Here is a 16,070-nt window from a genome sequence, read left to right as displayed (position 1 = left end):
TTCCTTCCTTCCTTCCTTCCTTCCTTCCTTCCTTCCTTCCTTCCTTCTTCCTTCCTTCCTTTCTTCCTTCCTCCTCCTCCTTCTTCTCCTCCTCCTCCTCCTCCACCCTTGGTATGACACTGGTCTCCCATATGGGATCATTTAGTTATGTGGCTTGAATGCTACCTTCCTTAAGCTTGCAGAAAAGGATCAGGTCATGATTTTAATTATCTAGCAAGGAAGTAAAATATCAGAATTAGACATTAGGTGGCACTGTATTTGAACCCCAGCTAAGCCCTGTAAGTTTCTTTTTCTGGCATGTGTGGAGATAGTATTCTCCCAAGAGGCTGCAGTATCCCTGTTGGCCACCAGAGGGACACAAGATCATAACCCCCCCCCCCCAAAAAAAAAAAAAAAAAAAAACAACTTTCTTGCTTTGGTGGTCCAAATTAATCTAAGATATTAAGTGGAATATAACTCCAAATATTATTAATTTTTCCAATAAACAAGTATTTATTTTCTCTTTCCCCCACTTTCCTCCAGATTGGGGGCGGGGGCGAGAAGAAAAACAAAACCCTTGTGATAGATAAGTATATTTAAGCAAAACAAATTCTAATATTTGCTATGTCCAAGAATGTGTGTCTCATGATGCATATTTCATCCATCACTTCTCATATTAAATCTGCTTTCTGTAGCTATCTTAGAGCCATTATGCCATTTTAGTTTTATTTTCTCAGTTCCCTGCCCATTTCATTCATAGACTCAGTGACTTAGCATGCTGAGTTTATTGTATTTACATAGTGTCTTTGGGATTTGTGTGCACAGGATGGGTATTTCATGTGATCCTTGGGGTACTGCAGTAATGTAAGAACCTAAATTGGCTCAAGAACTATTTTCTTTTCTCTTTTTTTTTGGAGAGCAATTGGGGTTAAGTGACTTGCCTAAGGTCACACAGCTAGTTTTTGTGCTAAATGTCTGAGGCTGGATTTGAAGTCAGGTCCTCCTGACTCCAGGGCCAGTGCTCTATTCACTGTGCCACCTAGCCACCCCTGTTTTCTTTAAATCTACAAAAAGGCATTGTTATAATATATAAAATCACTATAAAGTCCAGCAAGGGAATGTAATATCTGGGTTGTTCATCCAATTGGAGCTATACTCAATCCAAAAGTCAAGTGGTTTTCAATCAGTAAATAAGCCCTTTAAAGCCCCTTCTCTATGTGACAGGCACTGTGCTAGGGGGTGGGGTAGAATAGACCTTGTCTTAAAAGAGTTTACATTTTATCAGAGGAAGTAGCATATAAACATAGAAGTATATCAAGATAAATGTAAAGTCATTTTCTTTTTGATTGGAGGAGGGGAGGTACTAGCAACCGGGGGAATCAGGAAAAGCTCCATATAGAAGAAGGTGATTCTTAGGATTCTAAGAGTGGATGTGAAGAGGGAGTGTACTTCAGGCATGGGGTTCAACCTTACAGAAATAGCAACTACCGTGTTTCCCCGATAATAAGACCTATCCCGAAAATAAGCCCTCCCCATTACTGTGTAAGATTCCTCTAAAATAAGCCCTCCCCCGAAAATAAGCCCTATTGAGATTGCTACTGTAGTGAAGGTGATCCCCTGCAGGCTACATTAGGGTACCCTCTGCAAGCACCGTCCCCCCCCCCAAACGCACGCCGTGCTCCGAGCTGCATCCAATCAGAGCTGCAGCAGTGAGCGCGTCATCCTGTTCTTCCCCAGTGATTTGCTTATTGAATAAAGGTACATTTTTTTGTTCACATTTACCTGTTTATTAAAATTGCTGTCAATGTTCATTAAAATAAGCCCTCCCTGAAAATAAGCCCTCTGGTGTTTTTCTGTCCAAAAAAATTAATAAGACAGTGTCTTATTATCGGGGAAACATGGTAGGACAATTTTGCTGGACTCAAGTGTGTATGAAGGGAAGGAATGGGTAATAAATCTAGAAAGGTAGCTTGGAGTCAGGCTGTAAAAAGCTTTTATTGCAAAATGCTAGAGTGGAGTTAGTATTTGATACTAGAGAGGTAATAGGGAGTTTTTGGTGTTTATTAAGCAGGAGAGTAACCTGTGACCTGAGTTTTAAGAATATCAGTTTCGTAGATGTCTGGAGGATGGACTATAGTGGAGAGAGGTCAGGAAGTGAGATCAATTAAGAGGCTATTTTAATAATCTAGGTGATGTAATAAGGGCTTAAACCAGGAAGGTGGTCATTGAGAGGAGAGGAGGGGATGAATTGAAAAGACTCAGCAACTGATTGTATATAGTGTGAGGTGAGGGAAAGTGAGGAGTTGAGTGTGACACAGAGGCCATGAATCTGGTTGACTGGAAGGATAATGGTGCCCTTGATTGGCAACCAACCGATATTTATTAAGTTTATTACGTGCTTACTATGTGTCAGGCCCTGTGCTAAGCACTGGGATACAAAGGGATACAAAAGACAGTCTGCTCAAAGTCTAACTGGGGGAGACAACATTGAAAGCAATTGTGTACAAACAAGTCACATACTGGATAAAGTGGAGATCATCAACAGAGGGAAGGCACCAAGAGAAATGGGGAAGTTCAGAAGACAGATGGATTTTCAGGGAAATATGGATTCTAGGGGTGGCTAGGTGGCACAGTGAATAGAGCACTGACCCTGGAGTTGGGAGGACCTGAGTTCAACTTTGATCTCAGACACTTAACACTTACTATCTGTGTGACCTTGGGCAAGTCACTTAACCCCAATTGTCCTGCTTTCCTCCCTCCAAAAAAGCAAAAAAAAAAATATGGATTCTATTTTGGTAATATTGAATTTGAGATGACTATAAGACATCCATTTTGAAATATCCAATAGGCAGTTAGTGCTGGAGGGTTAGAACTCAGGAAACGTGGAACTAGAACTGTGTATAAAAGATCTGGGAATCATCTGCATAGAGATGATAATTGAATCCATGGGAGCTGATGAGATTACTAAAAAGGAGTGTAGAGAGAGAAAGGGAAAAGGACCAAGACAGAGCAGTTGGGGTACACGTAACCTAGGGTTTGGGATATAGATGTTTCTGCTACAAAAGAGCCTGAGAAGAAATAGCAGATTAGTAGAACCAGGAGAAAGCAGTGTCACAGAAACTAACTGGAATAGGAGGCGATAGCCAAGTGTTAAACACTGTAAAAAGGTCAGGAAGGATGAAGACAGAAAAGGCCATTGGAATTAGCAGGAAAGAGATCACTGGTAAGTTTGGATAGAACAATTTCAGTCCATTAGGTGGGTCTGAAGCCCAAATGCAAGGGACTGAGAAGTGAATGGGAGGTGAGGAAGGGTAGGCAGCTTGTTTCTAGTATTTTGGTTGTGAAAGAGAGGAGAAGGCTTGAAGACACCATAGGGATAAATGAAAATTTTTTAATGATAGGGGAATTTAGGTTTGTTCATAGGGAGCAGGGAAGGAGCCAGTAGATAGGGAGAGACTGAAAATTAGAGAAGTAGAGAAATGATTGAAGGAGCAAAATCTCAGAGGAGAATGGGGGTGGGGTGGGGGATGGAATCTAGACCATAAATACAAGGGTTGGTTTTGGTAAGGAGAAGAGGCATTTCTTCCTTTGAGACTTAAGCAAAGGAGGAGAGAATAGGGGATAAGGTTGAGAGTATTTGAGGTATAGAATTGGGAAGAAGGGGTAGTTCATGATAGATAGCCTCATTTTTCCCTCTAGCAAGTGTGAGATGAACTTCTGTTCTGAAAAGGGATGGAGAAGAGGTGGGGAAGGTGACTTGAAGAAAGGAGAGATTTGGAATAGTGCAGTGCATTTTATAGACAGTCAATCAAAGAATAAGAAGATTGCCATACAACAGTGAGGGCCTTGAGATGAGATAACATAAATTTGTATTGGACCAAGTCAGGGTAGTCATGTGACTTTTTTCTAACTGCATTCAGCTGTGTAAAAGTGGAATGTCTGCTTCAAAAGGGATGTGTTGAAAGAAGCTCCTCCCATTACCACAACCACCTGTAAGATTTGCACAACACTTTATCTCCAAACTTTAACCAGTTTGGTCAAAGACACAGTCATAAAAATCAATGCAGTGACTATTTGTGACCATGCAACTAGCAAGCATCTCATATTGCTTGGTTGCTTTTTAAAATAAAACATTCATTGGAATGAAGGGGAACCTTTAATTCATCTCTGACTATTATGCCTAATCTTCTGTGTTCAGTTTTTGTAAAAGAGCCCTCCAGCAATACAGTAGCAACAAACAAAGCAACACCAATGATTTGTTAGTATCTTTTCCCCTGAGTTCCTGAACATGGATCTTTTTGGAATTTCCCCAAGGAGATGTGTCAGGTTCATATCAATCTTATAAATAAGGCATCAGGAATCTGCTTAGAATAAAATGTTATTCCTGTAGTTGAACAAGAACTGAGCTGAGCAGGCATAGCTAACTGACTTGGTAAGGCCCAATGTATCCTACATTTGCTTTGCAGTCAAGTCCTCAAAAAACATAGCTTTTTGAGATTTTTTTTTCCACAGCTCAACTTGGGAACCATATTCTCCCAAACATGATCAGACCCACTTAACTATCTGGAGGAAGAAGGATCAGGGACATCTTCAGAGACCCTTTTAGAACTCAGAGGTCTTCTTTCAGACATCTATTAACAACACTGCAAGAGGTATTCAACTGTAGAAAACTAGGGGATTAGTTCCTCAGGCTGATTCATTTCAGACGGGTCTGAGAATGCTAGAGGGAACTGATTTCTTTGAGAACAGAAATTATAGACCCAAAGCTTAGTTTTATAATCAACTTGACAAAGTGGTTGGAGAAATGCTTTACAAGTTGGCAAAGTAGGAAGTATCGGAGGAAGGTCTGGAGTTCTTTGGAGGGAATAAGTAGACATACCAGAGGAACAACCATTCATTCTTGTGGTTTCAAGGTGCCTGAATGGCTACATATTCCAACTAAAATGCACCCCATATTGTCCCTCATTTTGTTGAACAAATTACAGATATATTGTCATGGTCTGAAAAAGAAGAGGGCTATTGGCTCCCTCATCCTCTTCTTCCCGCAAGAGGCCTTCCCTCTAAATCCCTTTCTCTTTGTACATCTGATTCCCAAACTCCCTAAATTGAGGCTACTTCAGAAGTAATTTCCAAGTAGGCCAGGAACTCTCCCTCTTCTCTCTGGAAAGCTAGATTCCAGGATTACACTGCTCAAGATGTCCCCTTTCTCTTGATAGAAGGCTAAGTTCTAGGATATCAAACTTGGGGTTACCTATAACACAATCCCCAATCTAGTGCTTCCCAGGAAATCTCTCTTCTCTGATTAGTAGACTGGATTCTAGGACTGTTCTACTAGGAAATTCAAATCCTTCATCCTTTACACAGAAAGTAAGGATCCAGTAACTTTGTCCATGATCTTCCCTTTTGGGCCGCGTGGATATGTACAACTCTGCTTCTGCTATGTGCTTCTGTCCCAAGATAGACATTATGGATCCCTGGGGGAAGGAATCTGTGAACATAGATGGGCTCTCTATCCTCCCATTTCCCCCTTTCTTCCTTCCCCTCTCCCTCCCTCTGAACCCAGGTCTGTTTCATTCTTGTCTTTTCTCTAAACAAGCAAACAACAAAAAAGATATCATCCCCAAAGAAGCAAAGCATTTAGGGTTTTGTTAGGTTTGGTGGGGGTACAGTGGAGAGGGGTGTGACTCCTTTGACAAGAGTCTATCATCCCTAAGAGTTCTAACTATTCATCTTGCTGGCAACTTCAGTTCCCAGAGTAGAGACAGAAGCTGTTCACTGTACTCTCAACACACTATCAATGGTTATGTGTTCCTCAAAGTTTTTGCTTCTCTATAAACTCATCAGATTGACTATGGGACCCCTCAGGTCACTCTCGGACCCCCTCTTTACCTTAAAAATATTAGGACAATTATTCTGACAGCATGTGAAGGCTGATTTGGACAGAGGAGAGAATGGCAGCAGGGAGACAAGTTGGGGGGTTCTAACGACGGCTCAGTTGGGAGCTGCTAAGGGACTGACTTGAGAAGCCAAACAGATACAAGAGATATTGTGGTTTGCTCTGCTACAGTGTCTCAGATCACCAGTTTGTCTTCCTGTGACTCCTACTGTCCCTCCCCACTCCCCAAATCGCAGCTCAGGAAGTCTTACACGAACTCCTTTTTACCTTTTTCTTCACTCTGCCTAACCCGTAGCATCTGCCCATGCCCTGCTCCAATGCCGGTCTCGGTCTTATGTTTGGGGGCTTGGTAGGTGTGGGAGGGGGAAGAATTCCGGGCGTGCTCTCTGCCTCTCAATGGTCCAGTAAGCATGGAAATGAAAGTATAGGGGTAGGAGTAGTGGGTAATTCTTGTGTGTAGGGGAAGAGAAAAACAAAGTAACTTATCTCTATGCCAACAGCTATGGACTGCAAGGCTGTTGGAGACAGAAGTTACAGGAAATGTAGGCTCCCTTCCCCCGCCTTAAAGGCTAGAATGACCCCATTTAAAATAATAGCTGTCACTTATTTATATTTTATATAAATAATTTATATTCAATAATAATTTATATTCAAATTAAAGTTTGAAAACATTCTGCATATATTAGCTCAATTGAGCCTTGCAATTATCCTGGGAGGCAGGTATTGTAGGTGTTATTATCTCCACTCAATAGATAAGGAAGGGTAAGGGTAGCAGGGGTGAGGAACCTACAGCCTCAAGGCTACCTGTGGCCCTCTAGGTCCTCAAGTGTGACCCTCTGACTGAATCCAAACTTCACAGAATAAAACTTCACCTTCATAAAAAGATTTGTTTGGTAAAACTTGGACTCAGTTAAAAGGGCCTCCAAGGCACAGGCTCCCCACCCCGGGCTAAAGGATCTGATTGTGGCACACAGCTAATAAATTCAGGAAGTCCAAGTCTAGTGTTTCCCCACTATTTTAAACTGTCTCCATAACATGACATGCTTGGACTAGGTGATTTCTAAGGTCTCTGCTACTTAAGAAATGCTATGGTTCTTAGTGGCTCCAGACTAGATCCAAATTCCTTTTTATCACAGAGCAAGGGGCAAACTTTCAAGATTTATTTATTTATTTGCTTTTAGGAGGGCAATTGGGGTTAAGTGACTTGCCCAAAGTCACACGGTTAGTAAGTGTGTAAAGTGTTGTCTGAGGCCGAATTTGAACTCAGGTCCTCCTGACTCCAGGGCTGGTGCTCTATTCACTGTACCACCTAGCCACCCCTAAAAATTTATTTTTTTTTTATAACTTTTCAAGGCATACCTTTTCAAGATATATTTTTTTATGCCTTTTCACCACCTCCAGCTTCCACGCTAGGATCAAACCAGCCTACATTCTGACTGCCTCCTCCTCCTCTGCATAATAGAAGCTCCTGGGGCATCTAGGTGGCGCAGTGAGTAGAGCGCCGGCCCCAGAGTCAGGGGGACCTGAGTTCAGATCCGGCCTCAGACACTTAACACACACACACACACACACACACACACACACAAAACCTAGCTGTGTGACCTTGGGCAAGTTACTTAACCCTAATTACCCTCCAAAAAACAAAACAAACAAAAACAATAATAATAAAAGCTCCCTTTCCTGTAGCACTTTCAGATCTACAAAGCACTTTCCTCACAACAACTCCTCTTCTCACAACTCAATAATTAGCCCCATATTAGATAAGGAAGTGGGGTCCCTGGAATGTTGTTAGTTGTTCATGGTCCCACTGCTATTAAGTCCAGAGAATCATGGAACCTCAGAGGTTGTTGCGTTCAACCCTTCCTCACTTCTATCCTTTAGAATCTCTAGGTTCCTTCAATGTTTAGTTTAGGCTCTACTTCCTAAGGAAGTCTTTCCAGATGTCCTTAGATTCTCTCCCTTCTGAAAGTACCTTGTAATTACATATCTGTGGGCCAAATACCTTGCTAAGTGCTGGGGATACAAATTCAAAAGCAAAGATGGTCCTTACTTCTCAAGCAATCTACTTTTGAGGGTCTCCCAGCCATCAGTGAGTTTGGCGGAGGTCTACTCCAAGCCTGTGAAGGCATAGGTGTATGAGAACAATTTGTTCCATGAAAGTGACTGAAGCAGGTGCCATGGAGAACTCAGAGTTTGGTCAGCGTCATCTACAGCATCATCTACTGGATCCTGGGCCATCACCAGCCATCTGGATTTTTGTCTTGCCACTAGATTTTGCTTTTTTTTGTTTTTGGGAGGGCAATTGGGGTTAAGTGACTTTCCCAAGGTCACACGGCTAGTTTGTGTGTGTGTGTGTGTGTGTGTGTGTGTGTGTGTGTGTGTGTGTGTTAAGTCTCTGAGACTGGATCTGAACTCAGGTCCTCCTGACTCTAGGGCCAGTGCACTATTCACTGCACCACCTAGCCTTCCCCTTGCCACTAGATTTTGATGGTGCTGGAAGAGAGAGAGGGGCTGACAATGTTGTGTAACTGCCTCACTGAAATCCAATTCTTTTGAGAGTCAAGGCATCACCCTGTGATGTCATTGGTTTTCTTTGAAACGAAGGACAAACATCAGTAGGGGAAGACAGCATATGAAAGTGGCCGTAGAAGAGCCTCATTAGCTGCTCTGCTTTTGCTAGAAAAATCCTAGAAAATGTCTACCCATCTTGCCAGCCATAACAGAGACCATGCCCCCTGGAAGAAACTTCCACCCTGAAAACCCACTGCCTTCTAGGTCCTTGGGTGTGGCCTTTTGATTGGGTCCAAGTTTTATAGAACAAGTCCTTTTATTAAGGGGATTTATTCTGTGATTTTTGAATTCAGTCAAAGGGCTGCACTTGAAGACCTATAAGGCCACATGTGGCCTTGAGGCCGCAGGTTCCCCACCCCTGGGCTAGCTGAATCTTTACACTAAGTTCAGAGAAGAAGAACCATGACTTTAGCAGGTATAGGACAATAGCAGTTATAAGACAAAATCAGTTACTTGTAAATAGAATCAATAAAAAATAATATAGAATTGATCTTAATCTTCTTACCATTATGGCCAGAGTGTGGCTGGATCCAAGATGAGGACCAAGGGGGATACTGTCTATGTTTGCCCGATCTTCTCCCCTTAAGGACTTTTGATTTAAAAACGAGAGCCTGGGGGCAGAGAGATGCATACTGGGGATGCTCTAGCCAGTGAGCAGTAGGTGACAGAGTTTGTGAGACCTAGAAGCTACTGGTGGATCCCATTAGTGACCCTGATCTGCCCAGGGAAGTCTTGTCTCTTTTTGCATTCTTTGTGGAAAAAACGCCCTTCTTCCAATTCTTCTTGCAGACTTTGGGAGTGAATGCTTGGGACTAGTTTTCTCTCTGCATCCAAGAATTTTTGAAGGAAGTGGGCATAATGGGAGCATGAAAAGGGAGGTAGCAGAAATGACTATCTTCCTATGGGTGTAGGATTTTTTTTTTCTGTTTCCCTTTTCATTTTATTCTATGGACAATAAATTGCCATTAACACATACTGAGTTTCTTAATCAATGGGAGGAGAAAAGAGGGAAAGGGAACAAGTATATAATAAGTGTCTACCATGGGTCAGGCATTCTGCTAAGTGCTTTGTAAATATTATGTCATTTGATCTTCATAATAACCCTGGAGGTATGTGCTATTATGATCTACATTTTACAGTTGAGGAAACTGAGGCAGAAAGCAGTTAAGTGATTTGTCCAGAATCACACAGCTAGTAAATACCTGAGGTTATATTTGAATTCAGGTCTTCTTGACTCCCTGTCCAGCTTGTCCACTGTAAGTTGAGAGAGTGAATTATCCCAAATAATTAGAGGTATATAAATGTATTATTTTAATAGTTTATTAATGTTTGTTCGGGCGGTTATGTAGCACAGCAGATAGAGCTCTGGACCTGGTGTTAGGAAAACCTGAGTTCAAATCTAATCTCAGACACTTGTTGTGTGACCCTAGGCAAGTCATTTAACCCGTTTTCCTCAGTTTCCTCATCTGTAAAATGAACTGGAGAAGGAATTGGCAAACCACTCCAGTATCTTTGCCAAGAAAACTCTATATGGGGTCACAAAGAGTCAGACATGACTGAAAAAGGACTAAGCAACAACAAAATATTTCTTCTCCAAGACTAGATTCTGGATAGCAAGGTTTTAGGCTCTTTCTTAGTTGAATATTAAGTAGGTCTTGCTGTAGTGTGGAGAGGACCAGGCACTGAAGGTCTGAGAACTTTCTAATGGTCAGAGGGTATACTGTCGTCTCTTAGCATGTGTCTAAGCGAAGTTAATGCCCTGTGGCAGACAGGAACAGCAGCTGAGGTAGAGTACCACCTGTTGGCTAACTCATGTATTCTTGAATTAATTCAAGCACTTTGCCTGAATTTTACCTATGCCACAACTCATCACACAGGCCAACACTAAGCGAAAACCACATAAGCACTTATCTGTGACCTAGTTATTGTAACATGTACATTATAACCACATTAACAAACCAAAAGAGGCAGAAAACAAAATGTTATACTAACTAAAAATGGGCTGCTCCAGGGAAACCCTTTATGAATAAGTCCCTTGTTCTAGTTAATTAAAAATAGGGGGTGTTGTTTGCTAAAGGATGAACAATGATAGGCCATGCCCCTGGATGGTTTTTAAAAGTTCTTTATCAACCCAAGCAGGTCAGACTCAAGGAAAAACCCCCACACCTGAGAAATATAGGAGATGAATGAAGCTGAAGAAAGGGAGGTGCTTAAAAGCTTTGTGGAACTAGGAGAGCAAAAGCCTGGTCAGAGGCAGCAGTATCAAAGAAAGGGATCAGGGATCTTGGGGGTGAAGCTGTTGGGGCTGATTGGCCATGAGTGTTGTGCTCCTGAAGCATCCCCCTGCCTGTAGACTACAGAACCAAAGGCTATACTCCTGTATCTGTTTTTTCCTCTAGGGCTCCCTCTTGGAATCAAGAAACCTTGAAGAGCATGGAAAAGTAAAATTAAACCTTTCTTTGGTATAAATGTTTATTTTTGTCTCTATAAATAATCAAAAGCATTTATTGAGCTTCTGTCTTGGGCCAGGCACTGTGCTAAGCCCTGGAGTTTATATTTCTAACTTGGAGAAGAAATGATAAGGTTATTATACTATAAGAATGGGCAGGGGGAGTTATGACTCATGGAGGCAACTGTCACCTGGAAGATTTAACACTGGAAGGAGATTTCCGGGCAACTGTAGGAAAAAAAAGGTCAAGAAGAGAGAGTATAGATCAGTGATGGGGGAGGGACTCTATCATGGGGCAGTGTCCTCTCTGATACCTGGAATAATTGGCTTTGTTTTGAGAACAAGGAAGAATGGAAAAGGGGGAATCTATGGGGCAAGTCATGAAAGGCAGTAGCAGAAAGCCCCTAGAGGAGAGAGCCTAGAATTGAACCTTAGAAGCTTTGATTGCATAAATAATATAAAGAGAAGAGAGACCAGATAATTATAGGTTAATGAATCAGAGAATGAGCATCTAGACAGATGGGAAAGATGGACAATGAAGAGAAAGAGAAATTTTTTTGAAAAGGGGTGCAAAAATGAAATTTAAAAATTAATGAATAGGACTAGCTGAAGGGGAGGAGAGGAAGGGGGAAAGACTGAGAGGAAACTAACTGAAGGGGAAGAAATAATATAACCAGATAAAAGCAGTAGAGTAAAAGGAACCAATACACAAAACTTTACAGGAAAAGGGGGTTACAAATGAGAAGAAGGGATCAGGAATGAAAGGGAAGAGAGCCAGTGGGAACAAGGTCACCTCAAAAAAGATTTAAGTAAAGTAACTGGAGGAACATAATACTGTGTTTATAGTAGGTGAAAAAATCATAACTTGGAAAAAAAACACACACTAATTTTAGAGGCAGATGGAGGAAAACATAAACCTAACTCATAACTTTAAAAATAAATGGATTAAATAATCCATTAACATGAAAAAGAGTGACAGATTGGATAAGAAAACAAAACTCTATAATTTGTTACTTATACTATAAGGACCATAGATTTAGAGTTAGAATGGATCTTAGAGGTCATCCAGATCAATATGACCATTTCATAGATGAGGAACCTGAGGTCCAGAGAGGTTAAGCGATTTTATAATCAAACATTTAAAAAAGATATGCAACCCACATTTTTATAGTACTTAAAAGTTTCACAAAATGCTTTCCTCATAAAAACACTCCATGCATTAGATAGTACAAATATTATTATTACCATCATGTAGATGAAGAAACTGAAATACTGAGAAGTTAAATGACTTGTTCATTGTTCAAGAGGTATTAAGTATAGGAGGCAGTGTTTATATCATGGTATTCTGATGGTGAACCAGCTTCTATTCACTCTACCACCTTTCTCTATGAAAGCAAAGGCATGCAACTGAGCATAAACATAAAATAATAGAAAAATTCCTTAAGAACAGTGCTAAAGGAGTAGCCTTTAGCATTCATAAGGAATGCTAAAAGTTAGAATGAGCTATAACGGATGATGAATGATGTACAACAAAAAAAGGTGACTTTTTGACCTATATTGGGGCAAGAGGAGAGTCAAAGAATGGATAGGATTGCTGTCTCAGGTGCATAGGATAATGACAATGGATTATGGTAAAAAGGCTGAATCATTCATTTTTTATTTTACTTCTGGTTTCAAGGAGAATGATCTTATTGAGAGGAAAGGAACAAAAATGGTTAATAGGGCATCAAAAATGAAGATAAGTGACAGATATTATAGTAATTGAGCACCTAGCTGCCCTCAATTAGTCCCAGCCATTAGGAATTAGTAAAAAGATGAACAAATTTGGTTTCTATTCTATAGTCAGTGATCTTTGAAAGATTTTGTATTTTGTAAAGTCACCAGCCTCTCTCTTTCCTCCAGGGTCATTTGGGTCCAGTGTCAAGATATAGATCATACATATCTATTGGCAAAGACACAAATGGAAAATAGTAAGTGCTAGAGGAGCTATGGGAAAACAGGTACACTAATGCATTGTTGATGGAGCTGTGAATTGGACTGGCCATTCTGGAGCAATGTCCCAAATGTCCCAAAACTTTTCATGCTCTTTGACCCAGTAATACTACTACTAGGCCTGTACCCCAAAGAGATCAAAGAAAAAGATCTGTTAGTATAAAATTATTTATAACAACTTTTTCCATAGTGGTAATGAACTGGAAACTAAATGGTTGTTCACCTAATGAGGAATGGCTAAACAAATTATGGTATGTGAATGTAATGCACTATTATTGTTCCATAAGAAATGATGAAATGGACAGTTTCAGAAGAAACTGGGAAGACCTATGAACTGATACAGAGTGAAATGAGCAGAATTAGAACAATTTATACAGTGAATCAACATTATAAAGAAAAACAATTTTGAAAGACTTTAGAACTCTGATCACTGCAATGACACATCATCATTCCAGAGGACCAAAGATCAAGCATGCTTCTTTCCTACTGCTAGAAAGGTAATGGAAGCGGAGTCAAGATGGCGGAGTAAAAGCAGAGACCTGCTTGAGCTCTCCCCCCCCCCCCAAATACCTGAAAAAAATGACTCTAAACAAATTCTAGAGCTGCAGAACCCATAAAATGATGGAGTGAAACAAGTCTCCAGCCCAAGACAACCTGGAAGGCTGACAGGAAGGGGGTCTATCACACTGGGCTGGGAGTGGAGCACAATTCAGCATGGGCTGCTCCAGCACAGACTGGCTAGAGCAGGTCTCAGGGGACTGAATCACTGGCAGCTGTGGTGGTTGCCAGACTTTTTGATCCATAAACACCAAAGACAGCATAGAAGGTCAATGGGAAAACTGTTGGACCTGGGTGAGAAAGGAGCATGGTCCAGCCCCAGCCCCAGCCCCGGGGCAGCAGAGATGGTGGCAGCTATGGCAGTAGCAGCAGCAGCAATTGCGGCTACTTCCAGAGCTCATAGCCCACAGATAGTGTGGTGATTGAGTGGATGATCAGAGGGTGATTGCAGGGATCTCTTTGCTGGCACTGAGGTAGGATTCTCTTGCTTTGCCTTGCTTGGATCTGGGTGGCAGTCCTAGGGTGAGGAGGAACTCTGGTGTGGTGGAGCTTGTGGTGCAGTGGAGAGGGAATCGTTCTCACAGTTCCAAGACAGAAAAGAGTGCTTGTGGTCACTCACAGACCAGAGCCCAGATCAGGAAAGGAGTAAACACCTCTCCTTTGATCATACCACCTTGGAAGAACTGAAAATTTACAGGCCCCTAGAAGTATCTCTGAAAACAGATGCACAAAACCCCTGAAGTTTGGGATAGTATACCACCCTTCCCCTCCTGGAAGAAGAGTCCTACCTTTACAAAGAGTTAGAAAGTCAAGTATTTGGCTGGGAGAATGAGCAGACAGTGTAAAAAATACTCAGACTATAGCATCTTACTTTGGTGACAAAGAAGATCAAAACATACAACCAGAAGAAGACAACAAAGTCAGAGTCCCTACATCTAAAGCCTCCAATCAAAATATGAATTGGTCATAGGCCATGGAAGAGCTCAAAAAGGATTTTGAAAATCAAGTAAGAGAAGTAGAGGAAAAATTAAGAAGAGAAATGAGAGTGATGCAAGAAAATCATGAAAAATGAGTCAATATCTTGCTAAAGGAGACCCAAAAAAATACCGGAGAAAATAACACCTTAAAAAATAGACTAGCCCAAATGGCAAAAGAGGTCCAAAAAAACCAATGAGGAGAATGCCTTTAAAAGAAGAATTGGTCAAATGGAAAAGGAGGTCCAAAAATTCACTGAAGAAAATAATTCCTTGAAAATTAGAATGGATCAAATGGAAGCTAACAACTATAAGAAATCAAGAAATTATAAAACAGAACAAAAGAATGAAAAAGACAATGTGAAGTATCTCATTGGAAAAACCACTGACCTGGAAAACAGATCCAAGAGAGATAATTTAAAACTTCTGAAAGCCATGATTAAAAAAAAAAGCCTAGATATCATCTTTCAAGAAATTATCAAGGAAAACTGCCCTGATATTCTAGAGCCAGAAGGTAAAATAGAAATTAAAAGAATTCACTGATTGCCTCTTGAAAGAGATCCAAAATGAAAACTCCCAGGAATATTGTAGCCAAATTCCAGTGTTCCCAGGTCAAGGAGAAAATATTGCAAACAGCCAAAAAGAAACAGTATTGTGGAAATACAATCAGGATAACGCAAGATCTAGCAGCTTCTATATTAAGGGCTTAGAGGGCTTGGAATATGATATTCCAGAGGTCAAAGGAGTTAGGATTAAAACGAAGAATCACCTACCCAGCAAAACTGAGTATTTTCAGGGGAGAAAAATGGATATTCAATGAAATAGAGGACTAGAAAGGTAATTGACTTAAAATGCAGAATGAGATATACATTTTTGAACATGGTTCAATGGGGGCCAGGGAAATGAGAGGGAGAGATAATAAATGGTTCTAAAATAAACAAAAAATTAAAAATCATTAATTTAGGTCTTACTATATGTATGATACTAGAGGAGGCACTGGGGATAAAAAAATCAAGGATGAAATAATTTGTCTTCTAAGAGTTTATATTCTTTGGTGTGGGGGGATGGGGAGCACAACATATTCACTAATACTTTATCAGCCTCAGTTTATTCATCTGTAAAGTGGGATAAAAATGGCAGTTATCTCACAGGGTTGTTATGCAGTGATAGTGTGGCAATATATGTAAAACACTTTGCAAACCTTAATGCGCTAGGAAAATGTTAGCTATGATGATGATAATTATGTGCAAATAAATGATGAATAAATGAAAAAAGGTAATTTGAGGAGAAAAGAGAGAACTAAATAACACCTTGGAGGGGGATTAGCCGGAAACTTCATGGAAGAGGTGGCACGTTGGTTGAGTTTCTAATGAATGCTAAGTCAAATTCTACTTCCTCAGGAAACTTGCCTTGACTGTGTCTGTTCACATTAAACTCTTTCCTTCCCAAACCCAGAATACCCTTGTTTAGATTATACACTCTGTCCCTTGAATCCATTCTGTCATTTTTCCTATTTCTTCCACTTTTCTTTCCCACCTCTGAGTCCTGTGAGAGCAAGGTCCATATTGTGGACTGGTCATAATGTTTGTATTCTACTGTGTTGCTGAATTCTGCAATGCTTTCTCACTGAGATTCTGGGAGGGAAAGGTGG

At 40.8% G+C, this 16,070-nt stretch overlaps 1 long non-coding RNA gene and 1 pseudogene across 1 annotated transcript in view; one reads left to right on the top strand and one right to left on the bottom strand.

Annotated features, from left to right (window-relative positions):
• Positions 1-10,915, top strand: part of LOC138157558 (uncharacterized) — a 13,665-nt gene extending 2,750 nt beyond the window's left edge. The window contains exon 2 of the long non-coding RNA XR_011167409.1: positions 10,846-10,915. This is a non-coding gene — a long non-coding RNA (uncharacterized lncRNA). The remainder of the gene's footprint in view (positions 1-10,845) is intronic.
• LOC138157525 (protein transport protein Sec23B pseudogene) lies at positions 3,886-4,976 on the bottom strand (annotated as a pseudogene).
• Positions 10,916-16,070: the final 5,155 nt, after the last annotated feature.

The sequence above is a fragment of the Petaurus breviceps genome, unplaced genomic scaffold, assembly GCF_028583685.1.
Source record: "Petaurus breviceps papuanus isolate PSGF00001 unplaced genomic scaffold, PetGlider_PUasm1.0 172, whole genome shotgun sequence".
Classification (NCBI taxonomy): domain Eukaryota; kingdom Metazoa; phylum Chordata; class Mammalia; order Diprotodontia; family Petauridae; genus Petaurus; species Petaurus breviceps.
Note: the sequence above shows the minus strand (reverse complement) of the source record. Positions and strands in the feature narration are given on the sequence as shown.